We start from the raw sequence: 26,383 nt of genomic DNA, 5'->3' as shown, positions 1-26,383 counted from the left end.
CCCTGGAAGCAGCTAGAGGAGAAGAAATTCAGGGCTGTGACACCTTGATGGCCACTGGCAATGCGTGCCCCCTTGGAAGGAACTCATGTTCTAGGAGCCTGCAGATGTCAGCAGTGAACTGTTGTAAAAGTCTGAGCCTCCTGAAACACTGTTGCTCAGTCATATCGAGAAACTGATCCTGCTGTGCCGAAACAAGGGACCTGAGATAGAAAAGTGGAAGGGGCCTGCTGAGGCACCCCCTCCAGCTCTTGCTGCCAACACCCAGCCCCGTGAGACCCCTCCGCCTTGACCTAGCTGATGCCTGGGTCCAGCGGCTATCCTTGGCCTCCAGGACAGTCATATCCAGCAGCAGCTGCTGTCTCTGCAGTCATAAAGGGTAGTTTGGGGCAGCAACATAATGTCCATATACAAATAAATGTCTCATTTGTTGCTTTATCATGGTAAAGGTCCCTGTTTTGTAAACATGTCCTGCACTTTCTAGCTTGTAAAATAGTCGCACAAGCTGTTCGTAGTCTGAATGTTGAGATCTGAAACTTATGTCTTGGAAGCTTTTATTTCAGACAATTTGTTTAAATGGAAGAAATTATTAAAATTAGAGGAAAGAATGGGATATATATTCAGCGATGAAGAGAATGAGCTGAAATGGATTTTACAGTGAGTTCTAGTGAAAGGATAACCCAGGAATGGTGCTAGTTACTTAACTGCAGTGAAGTGTCTCACGCTGGGCTCTCTCGCTTTTCACCAGGATCCCAGGGACTTGTAATACTGAGTGGGACCTTCTTGGAGGACCTGAGTTCTGACCGGATTGTCACTCCATAGCCAATGATTTGACTTGGATCTGATCTGACCTTCAACCAGAAAGCACATAATACCAATAACCGTTAGAATAGAGCTGAGATCATGCATCTCAGAACAATGACTTTCTTTAAATAAAATGATACAAGCTACCTTGAATTGAAGGATGGGTTTGGGGTGGGGGGTGGAGGTGCGGTGGGGTGGGGGGGGTCTGGTGAGGTTTGGTGCTCACTAGATGATTGGAAATGGCATTAGTCGCCCATTCATTCAATAGGAGAAGGGTTTCATTGAGCTATCTGCCAGGGGAGTAAAATCTTCGTGTAATTAAAGGTATAGGTACTGTAATTCAGGCATTGTGCATCCTGAGTTATTAACCTTTTTGTAGGAAATTCAAGACTGATGGATTTATAGTACCAGGAAGAAACGTTAAGAGCCAACTGATATAGTTGAAAATATCGATCTCCTTACATGTGACAAAAACTGTTGCAATGTGGAACTTTCACTTGAATGATTAGAGAGTTGTGTCTTTGCTTTGCAATAAGATTACCAATAACATGAGGTGTCTTGCAACACACCTCCCCTCTTTTTCCATTTAACTCTTTTTCTCCTCGCTTTGCTGAGGGGTGATTCCATGTGTGATCAAACCTAGATATTGGTGTTGGAAGCTACCACAACCAAGTCTGACCTGGCAACTGCTCCCAAAAAACATGACCTCCACCACCTAGAGGTCTTCGGGCAGCATGGGCATGGGAACACCACCACCTCCGTGTTCCCCCCCAAGTATTGCACCACGTGGTTATATATTACTTATCTCTAGTATAGTATAGTACAGAAGAATATAGACCACCAAGCATTGTCATCGAGGGAACCGAGCTGAATGCTGTCAAGCAATTCACTTATTTGGGAAGTGTCATCTTGTTTGATGCCACCATAGACAAGGAAGTGGACAATAGGCTCTCAAAAGCAAACAGTACATCAGCAGACTCTACTAATGTGTATGCAGCAACCACAGTCTCAGAGCACAGACCAAACTCCAAGTGTACAAACTCATAGTCCTCCCCACCCTTCTGTATAGCACCAAGTCATGGGTCCTATACCACTGTCATGTACGCCTTCTACAGCACTTCCATCAGTGCTGCCTCCAACTGTGTTGGGTGGGTCACGTTGCCCGGATGGACAACAGTCACCTGCCCAAGATCATTTTGTATGGAGAGCTGATCACTGATTAAAGGAACAGAGGGGCCCCACACAAACGTTTCAAGGACTCCCTGAAGAAGTCCCTCTCGGTGTGCCACATCAACCATCGTCAGTGGGAAGTGCAAGCAATCGATCGTGATGTCTGGAGATACTATATCAGGAGGGCTACAGACACCTTTGAGACTGAGCGAAGAACCAGCATGAAAGAGAAAAGGAGGAGAAGGATATATCCATTTGCTCCCAGCAGTGACTACACCCTCACTCGTACCCGCTGTGGAAGCATCTGCCGGTCATGGACAGGCCTGACTAGCCACCAACAGGCCTGCAAACAATGAATACAACCTTCCCAAAATCTTCGTCCATGAAGAAATGCCTAAAGAAGAGTATTGCAAGATTATCTTGTCATATGACCCCCACCTGCCAAGAATGAGGCATATTAATTTTGTCATATGAACATCAATTTTAAACTGTTGCTAGAGTGAAGAAATTACTTGATGAAGATCACAGGACACTGGGCTGGAAGGACATTTGCATACTAGAGACACAACTTGTGGAGACAAAGGACTTTCCCTGCCCCAGTTAACCCAAATGGATTTTGATCACCAGACATTGAATGTGTGAAGAAGCACATTCTAGGGCTTGCTAAGACAATACAATCCACAAACACAGAAGTGGTTAAGCCAGTTAGTCACATGACTGACCTGCTAGCCAACTTAGGTTTTTACTTGTGCCGCACAGAAAAGAATTCAGAAGGCAGTTTGCAATTGAAGCTGGAACAAGGAAGCTTCTCTCCTGGCAGTCTCTCGCTTTTCCCAAGCCTCCGGACCCATGGAAGACACATACACCTTGAGCGAAAAGACTCCGACATCGAAACACAAGTTGAAGCGTGAACTGGGTCCCAACGAATAGCAGGACTTACCGGCAACCAAAGACTCCACATTGAACTCAAAGGACTGTAACTACCAGATATTGCCTCAAAGTTTTCCCCTTTTATTCTTTCTACTTTTTCTGTCTCTATCTGCGTGTGTGTTTATCGCATATGCATGCTAGCATGGTCACATGACATATTCGTAGTCATTAACTGGATTAGAGTTTAGGATTAATAAACTTTCACCTTTCTTGTTTAAATCTAAGGAAACCTGTCTGATTTCTTTGCCTTACAATTGGAGCAGTGAACAAGGATTCACTGAGCGGGAGCTAAAAACATGGTGTTTCAAAAATTAAACCCTGTTACGGTTAAGCCAGGCAAAGGCTGAGAGGGAAGCCCCAGACTCCTTCTCACCTAGTTGTAACAATTTTTTCAGACAAACTGTTAAAATATTTGATTCTTTAGGCACTTGTAAGCCAACAGTCTGGTTCTGTGCATTTGCCTATGAAAATTCAGCTGGGACTAACCCCCTCTCCTGTCTATGCTGCTTATAACCAAGTGCTACTGCCCTTGGATTCTAGGAATGGTACGTTGGTCAATGAGATGGAATTCAAATCCCGCATTCATTTTTAGGCAACTTAAAGTTGCCCCAATCCCACCCCGAGTAATTATTTGGCAGTACTAGAATTTTAGTGGGACTGAGTATTTTAAATCTGTGAATTGGATTGTTCAAAATGAATCTCCTGAGGTTTTAGTAATTCAACAGTTTTAAATATATGAAGAAAAATAATTAATTGCCAAATGGTGGATAGGTTTTTTAATAAAATATTGATTTTTTGATGGAAAATAAAACTTGTAGATTCCGTAAGTACTGGAAACGTACCAGATAGGACGTGTCAAAGATCAATTGTTTTGGTGGTTGGGTGGAGTGGGGAGAACAGAAAATAAAATGAGAATTCCCTTTTGCCATGCTTGTCCAGATCAATTGCTGTAAGGGCCAATTGGATGTTCTTTTGGCTAGTGTAGGATGTTTACAGTTCCCAAGAAGTGCGCACGAGCTTGTAACAATGTAAAAAAATGGGTATACACCATAAAAAGAAAATCTTGTATTTACATAACAGTTTTCACAATCTCTGGATGTCCTAAAGTGCTTAAAAACTAATGATGTAATTTTGCAGTGTAGGCATTAATGTATTGTAGGAAATGCAGCAGCCAATTTGTACATCAAAAAATCACACAAATAGCAATGTGATAAGGACCAAGTTTTAATGATGTTTGTCGAGAGATAAATATTAACCAAGACACCTGGGGAGAATTCCAATGCTCATTTAAACAGTGTCATGGAGTCTTTTGCCTCCACGTGAGAGGGCAGGTGAAATCTCAGTTTAACACCCCATCTGAAAGACAGTATCTCCGACAATGAGGTGTTGCCTTAGACTGCACTGGAGTGTCCATTTAGAATTTGTGCTGGAGTCTCTGGAGCAAGTCTGCCTCACAGGAAATTTAATTACTTACACATCAATGCATACATAGAAGTTACGATACTGAAACATTTTCCCACCCTGTTCCCATATCCTTGCATCCCATTTTCCTGCATCCATACATCAATCTAATCTCCTATGGTGACTGTTCCTGCCTCAACTACTGATCCTGGAAGTGAATTCCTTAGGCATTCAACTCTTCGTGGACAGTGGGCGGCACAGTGGCGCAGTGGTTAGCACCGCGGTGCAGTGGTTAGCACCGCAGCCTCACAGTTCCAGGGACCCGGGTTCAATCCTGGGTACTGCCTGTGCGGAGTTTGCAGGTTCTCCTTGTGACCATGTGGGTATTCGCCGGGTGCTCCAGTTTCCTCCCACCACCAAAGACTTGCAGGTGATAGGTAAATTGGCCATTGTAAATTGCCCCTAGTGTAGGTAGATGGTAGGGAATATGGGATTACTGTAGGGTTAGTATAAATGGGTGGTTCTTGGTTGGCACAGACTCGGTGGGCCGAAGGGCCTGTTTCAGTGCTGTATCTCTAAATAAAAGTAGTTTCTCTTTCCCTATATTCTAAATCCCTGCATTTAATCTTGTATTTACAGCCCCTTGTTTTTTGACCCTTCAACCATTTGAAAACCAGTCTGATTCTGAAGAAGTGGACTTGAAGGGACTGTGGAAAAGTCTGGTTCGTGGCCCCTACATTTCACTGGACCAAATGCTACCTACATAATCTGGTGTCCGTACAATGATAAAGAAGTGTTTGCAGTCCATAAGCTAAAAATGCTTGGCAAATTAATTAGGGATCACCTAAGTTTCTTTTACTGGATCGGCTCAGCAACGCTACGTGACTGCACAGGCCTAACATCACCTCAATATTCCAAAATAACCCAGAGTCAACAGTGTTAGCAATATACCTCTGAATGACTGCTTATTTACTTTATTTTGACTTTTTCAAAATGCTCGTGTTATAAGCTCAGTAAAATGACTAAGCTAAGGAAAGTGTCCTTTCCAAACACACTAGAAACAGCTCACTTGAATGCAAAGCTGTCAATCAATCTCCACAATAAGAAGCACACACACATGCAGAGCTGGGATCACTGCATAGAAATATGCAGGAGGGTCCAAGGATGCTTTTCCTACACTAAAGGAAAGGATTTGCTTTTATGTCGCACCTTTTACAAACTTGAGTCGTCCTGAAGGGCTTCACAGCCAATGAAATATATTTGAAGTATAGTCACAGTAATAATGTAGAAAACACAGCAGTTAATTCTACATGCAGCAAAATCCTACAAACAGCAATAAGCTAATGACAGTGTTACGACCGAGGTGGGAGGAGTGCAATGTTAATTCAATCCCACTTCTCCACAGGTCACAACATATATTTAACTTTTCCCACTTACCAAAACAATACTCTAATTTTCCCCCGAATAAAGCACACCAACCAGGTTTCTTTAATAAACAACAAAATTATCAGTTTATTATAAACCAAGTTTTGACCAATAAGGAAGTAAACATACACGGGAATTGAAATATTAAAGCCCCTTATTTATCCTTCCCTCATGCACCCGCACACATACATACATATCCGGTTAGCTCGGAAAAAAATGAATTTTTGTTTACAGCTGTTACAAAGAAATCAAAGGAATAAAAAATAAACGCTTATGCTGAAAAGAAGGTATGGAAGGAAGTCCTTTGTTTTGGCAGGTGTTCCAAAGGCATATAGGTGGCTGTCAATGGGATCTTCCTAAAATAGTTCTTTCCAGGTGATGTTGATGATCAGTCTGGGTAGGCTTCTAAGAGATGCAGCACAGAAAGCTCCAGTCAGATTTTACAGCAGGAAGCAGCAATAAGGATTCTCTTAGGTCTTGTAGCAGCAATGTAGCAGTAAAGGTTTCTTCAAATACAGGAGGAAATAGGAAATAGTCTTTATACAGGAATTCTTCAAAGATGCAGGGATTCTTCAGAGAGGAAGATATCAGCTATCTTCTGCAGGCAGGCACACAGCAACTGACTTTTTCAGTTTTCTGGTCAAATGCCAACTGGCTTTTTTAACAGTTCAAAATGAAACAAACTGTTCAGCAGCAAGTTGCATGACAACCAGAAATCTTGGCTTGTCACTCCTCTGCAATCCAAAACAACTCCTGCTGTTTTTACTTGAAAACAGATGCCTTCCAGTAAGATTTGTTTACTAGCCAAACCTTCTGTTGACCTACCTTTTTAAAAAAAAAAACAAAGTTCAGCAATCTCCAGATGACTCTATGTCCATAATTCAAATATAAGTGGTTGAAACAGAAGCAAACCCGTAACACTAGATAACCTGTTTTGGTGATATTAGTTGAAGGGATAAATATTTGCCTGGACATTGTGAGAATTCCCCTGTTCTTCTTCAAATGGTGTCATGGGATCATTTACATCCACCCATGAGGGAAGGGAAGGCCTTGCTTTAATGTTTCATTTCTAGTATACTTCTTTCTTTGGCCTCTTTGTCTCGAGAGACAATGGGTAAGCACCTAGAGGTGGTCAGTGGGTTGTGGAACAGCGACTGGAGTGGCTATAAAGGCCAATTCTAGAGTGACAGACTCTTCCACAGGCGCTGCAGATAAAAAATTTTGTCGGGGCTGTTACACAGTTGGCTCTCTCCTTGCACTTCTGTCTTTTTTCCTGCCAACTGCGAAGTCTGTTCGACTTGCCACTCTTTAGCCCCGCCTTTATGGCTGTCTGCCAGCTCTGGCGATCACTGGCAACTGAGTCCCACGACTGTGGTCAATGTCACAGGACGTCATGTCGCATTTGCAGACGTCTTTAAAGTGGGGACATTGACAGCCGGTGGGTCTGATACCAGTGACGAGCTCGCTGTACAATGTGTCCTTGGGGATCCTGCCACATTCCGTGCTGCTCACATGGCCAAGCCATCTCAAGCGCCGCTGGCTCAGTAGGGTGTATATGCTGGGGATGTTGGCCGCCTCGAGGACTTCTGCGTTGGAGATACGTTCTTGCCACCTGATGCCAAGGATTCTCTGGAGGCAGCGAAGATGGAATGAATTGAGATGCCACTCTTGGCTGACATACGTTGTCCAGGCCTCGCTGCCGTAGGGCAGGGTACTGAGGACACAGGCTTGAAACACTCAGACTTTTGTGTTCCGTGTCATCACACCATTTTCCCTCACCCTCTTGGCCAGTCTGAACATAGCATCAGACACCTTTCCCATGCGCTTGTTGATTTCTGCATTGAGAGACAGGTTACTGGTGATAGTTGAGCCTAGGTAGGTGAACTCTTGAACCACTTCCAGAGCGTGGTCACCGATACTGATGGATGGAGCATTTCTGATGTCCTGTCCCATGATGTTTGTTTTCTTGAGGCTGATGGTTAGGCCAAATTTGTTGCAGGTAGCCGCAATCCTGTTAATGAGTCTCTGCAGACACTCTTCTGTGTGGGATGTTAATGCAGCATCGTCAGCAAAGAGGAGTTCCCTGAATGAGGACTTTCCGTACTTTGGTCTTCGCTCTAAGACGGACAAGGTTGAACAACCTGCCATATGATCTTGTGTGGAGGAAAATTCCTTCTTCTGAAGACTTGAACGCATGTGAGAGCAGCAGTGAGAAGAAGATCCCAAACGGTGTCGGTGCGAGAACACAGCCCTGTTTCACGCCACTGAGGATAGGAAAGGGGTCTGATGAGGCACCACTATGCTGAATTGTGCCTTTCATATTGTCATGGAATGAGGTGATGATACTTAGTAGCTTTGGTGGACATCCGATCTTTGCTAGTAGTTCGAAGAGAGCATGTCTGGAAGCTAACTGCTGTAATCACCTGTCAATCTGTGAGGATTTAACCCCTTACAACAGAATTGGACATGACAGAAGTTCAGTCGTGAACAAGTTGAAGTTTTATGCAAACTAAAGCAATAAACTCGCGCAACAATTTGAAACTTTAATATAGGTTATACTACCCATACCAAGCCTAGAAGGAAGAGCGCACATCTTCTCTTGCAGCTTTGGTCTTCAATCTTCAAGCTTTAGTCTCTGTCTCTGGTCTTTTTGTCTTGTTTCTGGTTCTTCTCTGCCATACAGAACTGATCAGTAGGGTCTTTTTTAAAAATCTTGGTTCTTATCCAATTAACCCATCCCCAATCGTGTTTATCCCTATGGTTATCATGCCCTGTGGTTGCCTTTCTTGACCAATCAGGTGGCTGTTACTAACCTTACAAAATTACATCATGCCTTTCATTATAACATTGTCTTATTCTCTCCTTTATCTCAAGGTCTTTACATCCTGTGCCTTATCAACTTGATAGAGGCCTGCTAGAAATTTCTCAGCCAGCTCTTCAAGGACTTTTAGCTCTAGCGACAGTGGGCTTATTACAGGTCGACACGATTTCCAACAGTCTTCTACCTTGACATCTTTTAAATTATGCCCCATGTTTCTACTATATTATATTACGAGAGTTCTTTAATAGGGTTAAATGTTTAATAATCTTACATTGCAATGCAACCTACCTCCCACCCATCAAATTCAGATAAGCAATCAACCTCCAACTTTCTAGTCTCTAACTGTCAACCTTGGCTCAGTGGTATCTTTCTCACCTGAATCAGAAGTTTTGAGTTTAAATCCTGCCCCCCACCCGCAACCCCAGAGTCTCAATAATCCAAGCTGACACTTCAGTGCAGTATGGAGGGAGTGCTGCACTCTCCGAGGTGCCACTTTTCAAATGAGGCATCTACCCTCTCAGGTGGAGATGAAAGATCAATGGGTGGGCTTCCTGTGGGGGTAAGACAGATGCCAGCAATATTGCTAATGAGGCTCAGGGCCTAACTTCAGGCTTGCCTCTGGCCTCATGGTAGGGGTTGGGGTCGGGGCAGTGGTGCTCTCTGTGCATGTCACACACTTGGGTCTTAAAAATGAGCCTAAATGCATTTCCACCCCATAGTTTTCAATTAGAGCATTTAATCACCAGTTTAGAAGACATTGAAACAAGTGCATTTACAGTTTACCAAACAATTTCCCCTAATATGCCCTCCTTTCCTACATAGTTACAACTCTTATCATCGTTGCATCATGGCACTACCTTGATGGATCTTCATCTTCCTTTGTCTAGCAATTCCAAGGCTTCTCCCAAAATAATAGTACTAATTACATCCGGAAAGCACACGAAAGCAAGATTTATTCTTCAAGAAAGCATTCCTCCACTGGTGCTTTTTGGATACGCACGAGGCATATATCGAATAGTCGCAGTTGTGCACGCAGAATTTTAATGCCCAAAGCACGCTTATGCTTGCCTCTGTCCATTTACATCAGTAACTCATAAAGGGTGGTGGTGGAGTGATACGCGAAATATTTTAAACTAGACATTTGACCATAAATGACAGCATGGCTTGGTATATAAATGTGTCAAGCAAACCCACCACCACCCCCCAGCACCCCCTCCACCTGCCAAGACTGAGGTACACATCATTTCGCCACATGAACATTAAAACTTAAGAAGTGCAAGCCCCTGACTGGAAAGACATTTTTGCATAGCAACAGATGGTGTTGAAACAATGGGTACCCAGTAGTTGCTTCCCCAATACACAGAAGTGGTCAGACTAGTTTTAGTCACACGACTAACTGGCTGCTGCAGAGGTTTGAACTGAGAGTTTTAAATTGGAGAAAACAATACTTGAGATCAGAAAGCTCCTGGTTTGAGAAGAGCTCTCCTCTCCTGCCTGCTCATCTCTCAGGGAACTTAAACCATTGAAGACACATAAACTCAGAGAAAAATCTCCTATGTGACCAAGGTTTATGAAGAATATTAGGTCCCAACGAAATGCAAGACCATATGTTCAATCAAGGACTACAGCGAGCTCGAGAAACAGTAACAAGATATTGCCTCAAACTGCTCTAATTATCTTTTCTTCTCTTCTCTATCCCTATTTGCATGTGTGTATCACATGTGCATGCTAGCGTGGGTGTGTCATATATCTGTAGGCATTAACCATATTAGAGTTTAAGTTTAAGGTTTCATAAATTTCATCTTTCTGCTTTAAACTAAAGAAAGCCTGTTTGTTCTCATTTCTTTGCCTTATAATTGGAAACTGTGAACAAGGATTCACAAAAAGGGAGCTCAAAACACAGCATATTTAAAATTAAACCCTGTTACAATAAGACCAGGTAAAGACAGTAGAAGACCCCTAGACACATTTCTCACCTGGTTGTAACAAATGTTTGTACAGCAAGTACCACAAAACAAATTCTCTAAGGTATAAGCTTCTTCTGTCCAATACAATCCCACCTTTCACCAACATTGCAATCTTTAAATGTCAAAACTAAGCTTTAATGAAGCACATTGTGTTGAAATTGGATGAAGGATAGTTCCTTCCATTGTTATTTAAGCCTTCATTTATCAAACAGTGTGTCGAGAAACCAGATGAAGCACCACAGACCATCCAACTAAACCTATGCCAATTCTGTTGTGGTTCTCTTTCAGGTCAAAACTAGGTTCATACTTCAGTTGACAGGAAAGAACAGCAAACATTACATCTGAAAATACGAGGTTTTCATACCCTAGTAAAGAAAAACCATAATGCCAGTCATTGAATTTCTGCAGAGCAACATAGCATATACTTAGCATCCAGGCCAAGAACTGTGCTGGTGTGTAACCTAGTTTTGTTTATTTTTAGTTGTCTTGCTCTAATCAGTATGTAGAGGAATTACAATAACTATTAGAGGCTAAGGATATTCTACCATGAACAATAACCACATGAAATTCAAATGTAAGGTCAATAATAAAAAAAGTTAAATGTAAGGTTAATGATGTAAAACATTGAAATATTAGTATTAACCATCTTTCTAATTTTTTTTTTACTTGTTCGTGGGGTATGGGTGTTGCTGGCAAGGCCAGCATTTATTGCCCATCCAGAATTGTCTTTGAGCCATAATTCTTGGATCGCTATAGCCCGTGTGGTAAGGTACACCCACAGTACTGTTAGAGAGGGAGTTCCAGGATTTTAACCTAGTGACAGTGAAGGAACAGCGATATATTTCCAAGTCAGAATGAGGAACCTGCAGGTGGTGGTGGTCCCATGCGTTTGCTAACCTTGTCCTTCTAGGTGGTAGAGGTCACGGGTTCGGAAGGTGCTGTCGAAGGAACCTCAGCAAGTTGCTGCAGTGCATATTGTATATGGTACACAGTTGCCGTGGTGCGCTGGTGGTGGAGGGAGTGTATGTTTAAGGTGGTGGATGGGGTGGCTATCAAGTGGGCTGCTTTGTTCTGGATGGCATTGAGCTTCTTGAGTGTTGGTGTTGCACTCATCTAGCCAAGTGGAAAGTATCCCATCACACTCCTGACTTGTGCCTTGTAGATGATAGACAGGCTTTGGGGAGTCAGGAGGTGGGTTACTCGCCACAGAATACCCAGCCTCTGACCTGCTCTTGTAGCCACAGTATTTACGTGGCTGGTCCAGTTACGTTTCTAGTCAATGGTGCCCCCCTAGGATGTTGATGGTGCGTCATTTGGTGATGGTAATAGCATTGAGTGTCAAGGGGATGTGATTAGACTCTCATTCGAGGTGGTCATTGCTTGGCACTTGAATGGCATGCCTGTTACTTGCCACTTATCAGCCTAAGCCTGGATGTTGTCTGGGTCTTGCTGCATGTGGGCACGGACTGCTTCATTATCTGAAGTGTTGCGAATGGAACTCAGCAATCATCAGCGAACATCCCGATTTCTCCTCCTTATGTTGGAGGAAAGGTCATTGATAAAACAGCTGAAGATGTTTGGCCTATGACACTGCCCTGAGCAACTCCAGCAGCGATCTCCTGGGGCTGAGATGATTGACCTCCAACAACCACAACTATCTTCCTTTGTACTAGGTATGACTCCAGAGTTTTTCTTCTGATTCGCATATGTTTCTGTTTTACGAGGACTCCTTGGTGCCACACTTGGTCAAACACTGCCAAGTCTAGGGCTGTCACTCTCACCTCATCTCTGGAATTTAGTTCTTTTGTCCATGTTTGGACCAAGGCTGTAATGAGGTCTGGAGTTGACTAGTTCAGGAGGAACCCAAACTGAGCATTGGCATGCAGGTTATTGGTGAGTAAGTGCTGTTTAATAGCAATGTCAACGACACTTTCCATCACTTTGCTGATGATTGAGAGTAGACTGATGGGTTGGTAATTGATCGGATTGGATTTCTTCTGTATTTTGTGGACAAGGCATACCTGGAAAATTTTCCACATTGACGGATAGATGCCAGTGTTGTATCTGTACTGGAAAAGCCTGGCTGGAGGTGTGGCTAGTTCTGGAACACAAGTCTTTAGCACAATAGTGCGGATGTTGTAGGGGCCCATAGCCTTTGATGTATCCAGGACGCTCAGCCATTACTTGATATCGTGTGGAGTGAATCGAATTGGCTGAAGACTGGCATCTATGATGCCAGGGATCTTAGGAGGAGGCAGAGATGGATCATCTACACAGTACTTCTGGCCAAAGATGGTTGCAAATTTCTTTTGCACTCAGTTGCTTGGCTCCACCATCATTAAGGATGGGAATGAATGTTGAGCATCCTCCACTTGCTAGTTGTTTAGTGGTCCACCACCATTCATGGCTGCAGAGTTTTAATCTGTGGTTGTGAGATTGCTTAGCTCTGTCTAGAGCATGCTGCTTCTGCAGTTCAGTATGCATGCAGTCCTGAGCTGTAGCTTCACCAGGTAGGCACCTCATTTATAGATATTGTAGGCATGCCTGGTGCTGCTCTTGGAATGCACTCCTATACTCCTCATTGAGCCAGGGTTGGTCTCCTGGATTGATCGTAATGATAGAATGAGTGATATGCTGTGCTATTAGGTTACAGATTGTGGTGGAATACAATTCTGCTGCTGCTGATGCCTCACAGCACCTCATGGGTGCCCAGTTTTGAGCTGATAGGTCTGTTCTGAATTGATCATATTTAGTATGGTGGTGGCGCCACACAACACAATAGAGGGTGCCCTCAGTGTGAAGACATGGACTTTGTCTCTTCAAGGACTGTGCGGTGGTACTCCTACAATACTGTCATGAATAGTTGCATTTGCAACAGGTAGATTGATGAGGATGAGGTCAAGTATGATTTTTTCCTTGTGTTGGTTCTTTCACCGGCTGCCACACTGAATCTGCAGCAGGTATTTCCTTCAGAACTTGACCAGTTCGGTAAGTATAAGTATTACTGAGCCACTGCTTGTGATGGTCTTTGAAATCTTCCCTTCAGAGTCCGTCTGTACCCTTGCTACCCTCAGTGCTTCATCCAAGTGGTGCTCATCAAGAAGGAGCACTGATTGATCAGTTAAGGGAGGGTGATAGGTCATGATCAGCAGGAGGTTTCCTTGCCCATGTTTGGCTTGATTGTAAGAGACTTTGTGGAGTTCGGAGTCAATATTGAGGACTCCCAGGGCCACTCCCACCTGACTATATATCACTGTGCCATCACCTGGACATACCCAGGAACGGTGATGGAGGAATCTGGGACATTGTCTGAAAGGTATGATTCTGTGAGTATGACTACATCAGACATGACTCTGGGAAAGCGCTCTCAATTTTGCCACTTAGTCTCCAGGTGGTGTTGAGGAGGACTTTGCAGGGTCGGCTGGGCTGAGTGAAACTTTTTCGATGTCTGGTGGTCCATCTGGTTTTATTCTTCAACTTTTTAGTAGCTGTTTGATGCAGCTGAGTGGTTTTCTAGGCCATTCCAGAGGGCAGTTAAGAGTCAACCACATTGTTGTGGGCCTGGAATCACACATAGACCAGACCAGGTAAGGATGGCTGGTTTCTTTCCCTAAAGGACATTAGTGAACCAGATGTGTTTTTACGACAATTGGTAGTTTCATGGTCACATTTACTGAGAATTGTGTTTCAATTCCAAATTTATTTAATTAATTGAATTTAAATTCCCCAACTACTGGAGTGGGATATGAACTTGTGTCGCTAGATTAAAAGCCGGCTCGGGTCTGCAAATGAAACCCAACCCAAGCCTGACAGAACCACATCCGATCCCAAGCCCGACCCGGCCCGTCTCCTTTCATTTTTTTCCCTTGCCCGACCCAACCTGACCCGACCATCGGTTAACCTAGCTTCTGTTTTTCACTTTGTTGCTTATCTGCGCAAGCTTAAAATAACTGTAACTAAACAACCTTTCAAGTCCAAAAAGTACATTAACATTGGAGCCACTTACCGGAAGTGGTGCTAAAGTGTGTCCAACTCGGCCCTACCTGACCCGAGCCCGAATGCTGGACCCGGAAGTGCGACCCGAATCCGACACGTTGGGTAGCCGTGCTCTATTCTAGGTTACTAGTCCAGTAACAAAACCACTCTGCTACTGTTCCCACATATATATCTCTGGTCACAATCAATGCCAAGCAGTTATCATTCTCATCTCTGTCCTGCAGTTATGATGCATTAGTGCATCCTTCCCTCGGGTTCATAATGCTGATGCTGTTTAGTATGTGGGATTACAGATGTCTCATGAGATTAGTGTACATTCATAAGTATCTGCAAGAAGGCAGTAATTCATAGAAGCTATTAGAGAGTAGTTTTCTCTTCAATGTCTGTCCATGTTATATCTGTTATCCACTCACCAATGTGAAGCAAAAGAAAGGTACAGATCCACTTAACTTTGCCATCTAAAAAATCTTTGACTTTTTTTCCAGATTTAAAGTTTCCCAAAATTTGCAGCTCGCTCCAGTTTATATTTCTCATCCACACAATGAAGTTAAGGAAAGAACTTGCATTTATATAGCGTCTTTCACACCTTACACCAAAATGCTTCAAGCAGGGAAATGTGGCAGCCAATTTTTTGCACAGCAAGGTCCTACAAACAGCAATTAGATAGTTGTTGCTAAAATTTATGTCTGATCTCGGAATTGAGGAAATTCAGCATCCCAAATTGTTGCTAGCAACCTATCAAATTGTCATTTTATCACTGCCTACAGATATCAAACATCATTTGCTTTGAGTTTTGTAGCATTCAGTTGAAGATTTTATGCCATCACACCAGGTTTTCACTCGTACCTGAATGAGTTTTTTCTTTTCTCACCAGTTCCATTTCAAGGTGACTCGCATATTTAATGCACAGTAGTCTTAGGAAGAAAAGCAATTATTTTTAAAAGCAAATTACAGATGGAGGAGTGTGAATCGAAGAGAATGGCCCACTTTCATATGGAGGTTTGGTTAGTTAAGTTGCTCCAAGCCATGAATATAAAAAAACAACCTGGTTCTTTTGCAAATGATGGAAATAATTGAAGCAACTAGGAGCCTTGGTGAAAGTACAAGTCAACATGATGGTGCTAGATAACTGTTGCCATTTTTCAACCTTTTTCAGTTTGGGATCACCTTTTGTGTGCATTGAACATCTGGCCAAGGATTTTAAGTTGAAAATCATTTATGTGCCTTCAGCTGAAAGTGAAAAATATGACCAAGTCTTGGACTCTGTAGCTGTTCTTGCTGGAATACGCATGTTTGTTTCTCAGGCTGATGTAATAAATCCTTCCTTTATCCCAGATGTGAATGCGGTGGCTGTCATTTCAATAACCTGCACTTAGAGGCCAAAAATTAATCAGAGTTGGGTATTATGAACATGATGAATACAACAATCTTGAGCTGCCTGAAAATTCTCTTTGAAACCTTATTTCTCTAAGCTCTAGCAAAACGTTTTGGTGTCAAATCTACAAGTTATAAGGTTTCATATCAACTGGGTTAACAGTAGTGAGAAAGTAAGTGATTCTGAATACTCAAATCTTGGTATGCTTTCCACTTGTACATTGCCATCAGATTCAATGGGCCTCAATGTGACATCAGAGCAAAATAGAGAAAAGATAAAGTTAAAAGCATTATATCTGAATATGTGAAGCATTTGCAACAAAATAGATGAATTAATAGCACAGGTAGAAATGAATTGGTTTGATCTAATAGCCATTCAGGAGTCGTGGTTGCAGAATGACCAAGATTGGCAACTAAATATTCCAGGATACTTGAATTTTACAAGATTTAGGAAAAAGGGAGGGGTGTGGGTGTGGGAGGCAGCCCTGGAGGGAGTGCAACAAAGGTTCACTGGACTGGTTCCTGGATTTAGGGGATTACCCGATGAGGGGAGATTGAGTAGACTAGGCCTATAATCCCTAGAATTTAGTAGGATGAGAAGTGATCTCATTGAAAGATATAAAATTCTTAAGGGGCAAGTGAGGGTAAATACTGGGAATAAGAACAAGAAATGCTGGAATCACTCAGCAGGTCTGGCAGCATCTGTGGAAAGAGAAGCAGAGTTAACGTTTCGGGTCAGTGACCCTTCATCGGAACTGGGAAGCTGTTTTCCCTGGCTGGGGAGTCTAGAGCTAGGGGTCACAGTCTCAGAATAAGGGGTCAGCCAGTGAGGACTGAGATGAGGAGAAGTCTCTTCTCTCTGTCTCTCTCTCTCTTCTGTTTGTCTCATCTGGTATACCGTACATTGTGTGATTTCCTCTTATTCCTCCCCCTGATTCCTCCCTGGCATTACAATGCAAAGGTTCTTAATGAGTCATTTTTTTCCCAAAATGGTTAGTAGCGAATTTGTTGGGTTTTTTGTATCAAACATAATCTAATCTAGGTTGAAAGGTAGTTTATAAACCTCATTAATGGCTTATTTAATTTCTAACAGGTTGGAGCTCTTTACAAATACCGCAGGCTGAATTTTTACCATGGAGGCAGGAAACAGGAGTGGGGTATTTTCTTTGGGACACAAACCCACCTCGGTGGGGGCCGGTGGTGGGGGGGGGGCGCGGCGGGAAGCTGATTAATATTAAGATTTTAGTGTGAGTGAGCTATTAATTGGCATGAATTTCTGTCCATTATGGGTGGCAGGCGGCCTCTCAAAGCTGGAGGGCTAATCAGAGGCCTTCCAGCTTCGGAGAAGCACCCAGCTTTAATACAAGGTAAGCAACTGGGAGAAGGTGCCCTCTCAGCCACTTTTTAAAAACTTTAATAAAAAAAGCAGAAAAAGCCGCCAGGCCACCACCATGGGGGTGGGGAATCCCTCTACAGGTGGCCTTTGGCTTATCCCCACCCAGGCAGGAAGGGAGGGCCTGTAGGCCTGCCAGTTCTGTTGGCAGCCCAATTTGCTGCTGGGTACCCCCCACCCCCCTCCAGGCAGTTGATCTACCTTTTAATAAGGCTCTTAATGAGCCTCGTGGGGGTGGGCAGCCTTTCCAGGCCCCAAACTTGTCTCCTCCAAAATGTCCGGTGCTGGGAATTGTGTCCTGTAATTGATATGCCGGCTGGCACCAGTATTTTCTGGGTCCCCCTCCCACCTCTGTTCCCGTCTTCAAGGGGCCCCGAAAATTCAGCCCTGTATCACTGCATCTGAAAATGCTTCAGAAAATAAATCTCAAAATCCTACCTGTTATCCATTCCCACCCAGTCACTTTTGGCTGAAAAAGCTGTCTCCTTATGGAATGAAATCTAATCCACGTCTCCCAGTTTAATGTGTTTGAAATGTTTTTATTTACTGTGGAGTAACTGTTATTACTTCCAGATTTGAATTATTCAAAATATGATGGTGGCAGTGAAGCTAATATAAAGAAATAAATCATCATTGTTAGATAAAGACTCTCTGGTCCACCCAGGCTGCCACACACAATTGCGATAGCTTGTGTATCACCATATATTTGAGCTCCACCCATAAAGTGTAAAGATTTCAATTGTCAGTTTCAATGTTCATTGTTAATTATTATTTCATTTGCAATCATTGAATATAATATGGATATGTTTATGTAGGGCAGGGAGGCGAGGAGGGGCAAAGGGAGGGGATTGGAATGCCACTGGTCAGGCGTGCCCACACTTGAACTCTGCACCGGCTATCTCTTCAATTCCTGGCTCAATCTTTTCTCCTCTTCGATGAGAAGTCTCCAGATTTTCTTCAGATCTTCCAACGCTTGGAGATTTTTGGACAGTTCTGTCTCCTGAATTATTACTCTTCTGTTTCTCTGTACTCTGACCCTCTCCAGCATGTCCTGCAGATGATTGAGATACTGCCTGAGGGCCATGGCTCTGGCCAGCTCCTGCTTCACGTGGCATGCTCAGCTGCCATTGCAATGACAGTGTTTTGATTCTCTGAGTTCTGGTGCCAAGTGTACTTTGTATATATTCCAAACACCGAGCGAGACTTGCAGATCGGGCTAGGCCACGGCTTCGAATCCCGCTCATTGACACACCCCATCAACTGGGCGCAGTAACCAGCCAAAACCCTGAACCTCAGCCCCTTCCCTTGGAAAGTGAACAATTGTCGGAAACGTTTTAGCAGGAGCCTGATGAAGGGACAGCCTTCAGTCTCTTGCAGCCCCAGACAGTCCAAGTGTAAAACCCCTTGTCCACTGTCACCAACAGCCTGTTGATTTTCTGAAACTGCTCCAGCATGTCACCTGGTCCCACGGGTAGTTGGGAGAGCCTCGCCTCTCGCTTGCAATGTTTCCTAGGGTTCCAACGCTCGATTGCTGCATGCACACCTTCGAGAGTGAAGGTACAACGGCGCTGGGGTTTGGAGGTGCTGCCCTGGAGAGAAAAGGTGGCGCCAGCACTCCGGTCCCCCAGATTACCATCTCCAGCCTTTGCCCCATGGGGTACTTACCCCTTAAAATAAAATAAAAAGCCAGTGGCAGATTTGGGGCCATGCAGAGTTTCTCTCTATAACCAAGCCACTGATCAGCAGGTAGATAGTCAGCAACTCAGTCCAACCCAGCTGCCCGAGCAAATGTTAGCAGCAGAAAAGTTGTGAGACATCACACGGCCCTCTTGCTAGATTTGGCTGAGAAATCCTGCCTCTTGCCTCTGGGGGAGCCGCTTCAAGTGTTGGGGGCTGGAGGAGAAGGAGGGTGCACGGTTGGCTCAGCTGAACTTGTTCTTGCCCAATCTCTACAGACAGCCTCTATACCTCTAGTCCTCTCCTGATGATGAATTGTACATATTAATACAAGGCTAACACACAGGAATGTGGGAATTGCTAGGTGGGAAAAGATCACTGTGCATCTAGCTTGCCTTCTACCATCCTGGTAGTAATCTGATAGTTGATATAATATGATATATGATCGTCATAGTCAATGGAGTTATTGACTAATCATAGCAATAAATTAGTCTCTATCAATTAGTCTATCATGGACCCAGAGATGAGGCGAGGAAATCCTTCAGTAGTGGAGTACTTTGGAAACTATAAGTCCAAAGTCACTTGTTCCTCTCCAGCATGCTACACTTGCCATGTCTCAAATTACTCACATGCACATTAAGGTATTATAAGTGTTTCCCACATTGGGAAGAGACATATTTTTTGCCCTCTTTGTATTCTGCAAGAACATGTATTTAACGTTTTGCACTGTCTATATACATTTGTGATTTAATAAGAGGATGTGCTGCTCATAATATTACTTGAACATGGGGCAAACCTTCCTGGTCCTGTGTCTGAAGCAATTGGATAACCTGGCACAGCAAATACCAGAACAGCGTGCCAGGGATATGCACTCCTCCCAAGGGAAACCATTGGATTTCCCATTCCCTGCACCCCAGCAATCCAATAACCCCAGGTGCAGAAATGAGAAATTTTGCTGCAACCTTGTTTAGTTTAGTTTAGAGATACAGCACTGAAACAGGCCCTTTGGCCCACCGAGTCTGTGCCGACCATCAACCACCCATTTATACTAATCCTACACTAATCCCATATTCCTACCACCTGTACCTAAATTTCCCTACCAGCTACCTATACTAGGGGTAATTTTATAATGGTCAATTTACCTACCAACCTGCAAGTCTTTTGGCTTGTGGGAGGAAACCGGAGCACCCGGAGAAAACCCACACAGACACAGGGAGAACTTGCAAACTCCACACAGACAGTACCCAGAATTGAACCCAGGCCGCTGGAGCTGTGAGGCTGCGGTGCTAACCACTGCACCACTGTGGTCTAATTCAGCAACATTTATAAAAAGCATAGGACCCATTGTGAATACAAAGGCGTTCTTAATCTCAAGCTCTGATCAGATAGTAATTGTTGCCTAGAGGTGATTCTCTCTAAAGAGCTGCTGTAATGCTGTTACTGTAAATAGAATCAGGTCAACAAATTGCAATTCTATCAAGTTGGAATGTGTTATAATTGTATTTTGAATAATGTGCCTTGAGCTTGGCTCATTTCCTCACAAAATTAGCAATCCTAATGAGCTTTAATAGGCTTTTGAATGTTAGCTCATTTTTTTTGTAAATTGAAGTAAACTGGTTATGGTCTCTGCATTTTGAGAGGTGCAAAAGGTGCATGCAGAAATAATACTTTATAAATTACATAGTATTTCATTTCAGCAATCTGTAAGTCCCAATTAAAAGTCGATGAATGTTTGAACTGAGTTCAGCAATTGCTGTCTTTGTATTCCTTTTAATGGATTTATTTAGCCAGCAACTCAGCTCTACCAAAACTGTTCTGATTGCACAAAAGGAATTTCCTCAATTTCATTTCATCTGGAATCTTTCTCTAGGTGTCTTCTGGCCCATTCAGCCTTACCTGGGGTGGCTGTAGGGAATGAGGAGCATGGTGATTAGCACCTGTACTTGAATCTAGCCCAGACCAAAAGTCTTTCTGTCCTGATAGTTATAATGGTTTAACTAAAGTGAGTTAGTAAGGTCTCACAATGCTACAATTGTACAGGGTTAGGGTTAGGTGGGCCCTCATCTGGAGCAATATGCTCAGTTTTGGTCTCCTTATCTAAGGAAGGATACATTTGACTTGGAAGCAGTGCAGTGAAGCTTTACTTACATTGAGCCCTGGGATGAAAGGATTGTTCTATGATGAAAAGTTGAGTAGATTGGTCCTATACTCACAATTTTAGAAGAATGGGAGATTGTTTAAACCTATAAGATTTTTAGGGCACTTTCCAGAGTAGATGCTGAGAGATTGCTTCACTTGGAGAGAGAGACTAGAACTAGGGGGCATAGTCTTTGGATAAGGGGTTGATCAGTTGGTTGAGTCTTTGCAATTCTCTACCCCAAAGGCCTGGTGGTCAGTCATTGAGTATATTCAAGGCTAAGAGAGAGAGAGAGATTTTTGGACATTGGAGAATCAAATAATCTGGGGATTGGGCTAGAAAGTGGAATTGTTGTCAAAGATCAACCATAATCTTATTGAATGATGGAGCAGGAACTAGGGGCCATATGGCTTACTCCTTCTCCTATTTCTTATGTGCATCTATTCTTATGTCTCAAACTGGCTCCTATTAAGCTAACACTACAGTACCAACCAGCTATAAATTGGCAGTGATTTTAGTCAGTAACAGCTGATCTGGAGAGATCAATGGTCCAGTTATTCTCCATCAGGCAAGTCCAATTCAGAAGTCCATGAGAACCTATTTAAATATGTTGCTGTTTATAAATAGTCAGAAGATGGTCAAGAAAAAGCCATTTCAGCCCAATGTTCCCACTCTTCTCCAAATAGATGAACTACAATCTTGCACCATCACAGAATTAGTTGAACTCCTTTACTATCTTGATGAATAGCCACATATTAAACTTCCAAGACATACATGAGCAGTCAAACAAGTGAGCAGAAAGCCAGGCTAATATTACCGTCTACATTAGTCAGCATTCAACAACAACAGCTGCATTCTACAAGTGATGGGGCTGGAAGCAGTATTGAATAGAGTGTCTGACTATCAAGCTCTGTACTTAGTGGAAGGGATGAAGTGTTTACTTATGATGCCTTGGTCATCATGAAGTTGGGGAAGGTTTGATAGACCAGCTGGTCTTTTCCTGCCCATCAGTTTTGTATGTTTTCATTACAACAGTGACTGCATTTCAGAAGTATTTCATTGGCTGTAAAATGCTTTGAGCATCCTGAGGTTGTGACAGAAGCTATATAAATGCAAGTCTTTCTTTCTGATCCTTGTCTTCAGTGCTGTTTCTAACCAGATTCATTTCATCTGCTTTCTAAAGGAGGTAATGAAATAGAAAACTTGAATCTATATAGTGCCTTTTAACACCTCAGGACCTGCAAAACACTTCACAATTAGGTACTTTTTGAAGTGTAGTCACTGGTGTAATGTAGTAAATACAACAATCAATTTGCACTTCTTTGAAATATTGTCATGGGATCTTTCCTTTCCACCAGAAGGGGCAGACCAGACCTCTGTTGGCATCACATCTGAAAGACGGCACCTCTAATAGTGCAGCACTCCCTCAAAACTGCACTGGAATGTCAGCCTAGATTATGTGCTCAAGTCTCTGAAGTGGCATTTAATCCTATCACAAGAACACGGAGCAGGAATAGATCATGTGGCCCATTGAGCCTACTCCGCCATTCAATACGATCATGGCTGATCTTAACCTTCTGACTCAGAGGCAAGAGGGTTATTACTGTGCCAATGCTGATACCAAGAAGACCTTAAGAGTTCTTCCAAATATCCTGGCCAATGTAACTCCCCAACGTCACGTAATTAGTAGCACCAAAACCAGACTTATGACCATCCATTCATGCTTCCACTGAGCTGCAGTTGTCAGCTCATTGCTGGTTTATTAAATGCTGTACTTACCAAGATTTTCTTTTGTGTTTCTGTTCCTGTGCTTGTCTTGGCTCAATGGGCTGAATGGGATTTATTGTGTTTTTTATTTACTTTTGCTAATTTTGAGAACACACCAGTCTGTCTTTGCTAAGAATGGCTGTTTAAGAACCGAAACTTAAACTGAGACCCCGTCCACTGATTTAGGCTGTCATAAAAGTTCCCATAGGACTAATTGAAGAAAAGCTGAGGACTTCTCCCCGTATCCTGACCAACATTCCTCCTTAAAAGATGATACCAGAACTGTGAGGTTATACTTATCAGGAAACGCTGAACAGACTGGGACTGAGGGGTGACCTAAGTGAGGTCTTCAACATGATGAAGGGGTTTGATAGGGTATATGTAGAGAAGATGTTTTCACTTGTGGGGGAGACCGAAACTAGGGGCCATCAATATAACATGGTCAATAATAAAGCCGGTAGGGAATTCAGGTGAAAATTTTTACCCAGAGATTGGTGAAAGGTGGATCTTGCTACCACAAGGAGTTCTTCTTTTTCTTCTTCTTTGGCCTCCTTGTCTCGCGAGACAATGGGTAAGTACCTAGAGGTGATCAGTGGTTTGTGAAGCAGTGCCTGGAGTGACTATAAAGGCCAATTCTAGAGTGACAGACTCTTCCACAGGTGCTACAGATAAAATTGGTTGTCGGGACTGTTACACAGTTGGCTCTCCCCTTGCGCTTCTGTCTTTTTTCCTGCCAACTGCTAAGTCCCTTCAACAGGCCACACTTTAGCCCCACCTTTATGGCTGCCCGCCAGCTCTGGCGATCGCTGGCAACTGACTCCCACAACTTGTGATCAATGTCACAGGACTTCATGTCGCATTTGCAGACGTTTTTAAAGCGGAGACATGGACGGCCGGTGGGTTTGATACCAGTGACGAGCTTGCTGTACAATGTGTCCTTGGGGATCCTGCCATCTTCCATGCGGCTCACATGGCCAAGCCATCTCAAGTGCCGCTGGCTCAGTAGGGTGTATATGCTGGGGATGTTGGCCACTTCGAGGACTTCTGTGTTGGAGATACGGTCCTGCCACCTGATGCCAAGGATTCTCCGGAGGCAACGAAGATGGAATGAATTGAGATGTCGCTCTTACCTGACATATGTTGTCCAGGCCTCGCTGCCGTAGAGCAAGGTACTGAGGACACAGGCTTGATACACTTGGACTTTTGTGTTCCATGTCAGTGCGCCATTTTCCCACACTCTCTTGGCCAGTCTGGACATAGCAGTGGAAGACTTTCCCATGCGCTTGTTGATTTCTGCATCGAGAGACAGGTTACTGGTGATAGTTGAGCCTAGGTAGGTGAACTCTTGAACCACTTCCAGAGTGTGGTCGCCGATATTGATGGATGGAGCATTTCTGACGTCCTGTCCCATGATGTTCGTTTTCTTGAGGCTGATGGTTAGGCCAAATTTGTTGCAGGCAGCCGCAATCCTGTCGATGAGTCTCTGCAGACACTCTTCAGTGTAAGATGTTAATGCAGCATCGTCAGCAAAGAGGAGTTCCCTGATGAGGACTTTCCGTACTTTGGCCTTCGCTCTTAGGCGGGCAAGGTTGAACAACCTGCCACCTGATCTTGTGTGGAGGAAAATTCCTTCTTCTGAAGACTTGAACGCATGTGAGAGCAGCAGGGAGAAGAAGATCCCAAACAGTGTAGGTGCGAGAACACAGCCCTGTTTCACGCCACTCAGGACAGGAAAGGGGTCTGATGAGGCACCACTATGCTGAATTGTGCCTTTCATATTGTCATGGAATGAGGTGATGAGGACCACAAGGAGTAGTTGAGGCAAATAGCATAGATGCAGTTAAGGGGAAGCTACATGAGGAGGAAAGGAATGGGAAGACATGCTGATGTGGTTAGAGTGGGAGGAGGTTTGTGTGAAGCAAAACACAGCATAGACCAGTTAGGCCAAATAGCCTGTTTTTGAGCTGATAATTCTATGTAACCAACACCAACAAAAAAAGCAGATTTTCTGTTCCAGTAGGTCGCAGACCTGAAACGTCAACTCTGCTTCTCTCGACAGATGCTGCCAGACCTGCTGAGTATTTACAGCACTTTCTATTTTTAGATCAAAATAATCCATTGGTTATGAAGCACTTTAGATAGGAGTATATGAAAGATGCAATAGAAATGCATGTTCTTTGTTTCTCGTGAGGTGGAAAGGTCAACTGAATCTAGTTGTGGGAGGAAATTAGTTAATGTTCCCTGCTCATCCAATAAGACACCTCCCACATGCAATGTGTTGAAAGGGTGGAATTTGGATCAGCGTCTGGATAAAAACACGGCTGGCTTTCTGTAGAACTGGCAAATTGCCTGACTTGTTATCTTGGGAACAGTGTATGCCCCTCAGTGGGATCCTGTTTAAACACAGAGAGTTGTGAGGTTTGCTAATGGTATTCTTATGCCAGTGTAGCTGAAGTAGATATCTAAAAAACATCTGGAAGCCTAAAGCTGGGCATATCCTCATAGTCTGGCAAAATCTGACTTGGTTGCTTTGCTTTCTTTGTACCTTCTTGTTCTTTGCCAAATATCCTAATTTTCTGGAAGAAGCAACAGTGTGGACTCTCATTGTAGTTTTCAGGTACTCAGGCACTTGTGTTCTCAATGAGATAGTCATTCTGATGTTTTCTGTTATCTGTGGCCGAGAATTAAGCCGACAAATGCCACTCCAGCTTGGTGTGACTGCCTGAATGACATTTTTTTTTAATGATGTTACGACCAGGTGAGAAAGGGGTCTAGGGTTTCCTCTCAGCCTTCACCTGGTCTTACATGAGCCAAGAGCAAGATAAACTTCAGGCAAACTAAGTATCTGAAACCCCCAAGCCCTGGTATTTGTGGTTGGACCGCACCTTTTTGGAAGTCCTCTCCAGTTGACCATCAGCAGGCTTATTTCGCACCCCATAAATAAGTGATGAGTTTTTATTGCAAGTGATGTGTCAGCATGTAGATCAGTCAAATCTATTCTGCAAGGGGCTCCTGATGTTCACTTACATTGCAGAATATGTGTGACATATGGCAAGATTTACTGGCACCCAGGTGGTGGGCTAAGTGGTGGGGGGAGGCTGGTAAAATCCTGGGAAGCTGCGTCAGGACAGTTCCCTGATGCAGTCCACCACTGGGGAAGTTTCCCAGTGTTAGGTACGGCAGTGACTCGGTTGCACACCGACTGGAGGTGGGTGGTGAAATTGACCAATTAAAGGCCCAATTGATGGCCGTCTTTCCAGGCCATTGGCATTTTGCTGGGGCAGAATGCAACCCCACCCCCCCATCACATGGAGAGGCTGCCAGCTGTATGGAGGTGGCCTCTCAATGGGGAAGGGGGGAATTGTCGGAGCCAGAGGCTCCAAGGCTCAACAAGAAGTCTGCTGGCAGCAATGGCTGTCCTGGTGGCCCTGACACCACTGCTGGAAGGGCTCCCCTTCTGAACACCAGGGCCTGCCTGTTTGGGCTAGGCAGAAAAATGAATTGTCGTCGTCCTGCCCTGTGAG

The 26,383-nt window shown here is 43.7% G+C and overlaps 1 protein-coding gene across 1 annotated transcript in view; it reads left to right on the top strand.

Moving 5' to 3' along the window:
- Positions 1 to 26,383, top strand: part of LOC137382896 (sodium/hydrogen exchanger 3-like) — a 131,049-nt gene that overhangs the window by 30,441 nt on the left and 74,225 nt on the right. The window lies entirely within an intron of this gene.

The sequence above is a fragment of the Heterodontus francisci genome, chromosome 2 (assembly GCF_036365525.1).
Source record: "Heterodontus francisci isolate sHetFra1 chromosome 2, sHetFra1.hap1, whole genome shotgun sequence".
Taxonomy (NCBI): Eukaryota; Metazoa; Chordata; class Chondrichthyes; order Heterodontiformes; family Heterodontidae; genus Heterodontus; species Heterodontus francisci.
This window is presented reverse-complemented; position numbering and strand designations above follow the sequence as displayed.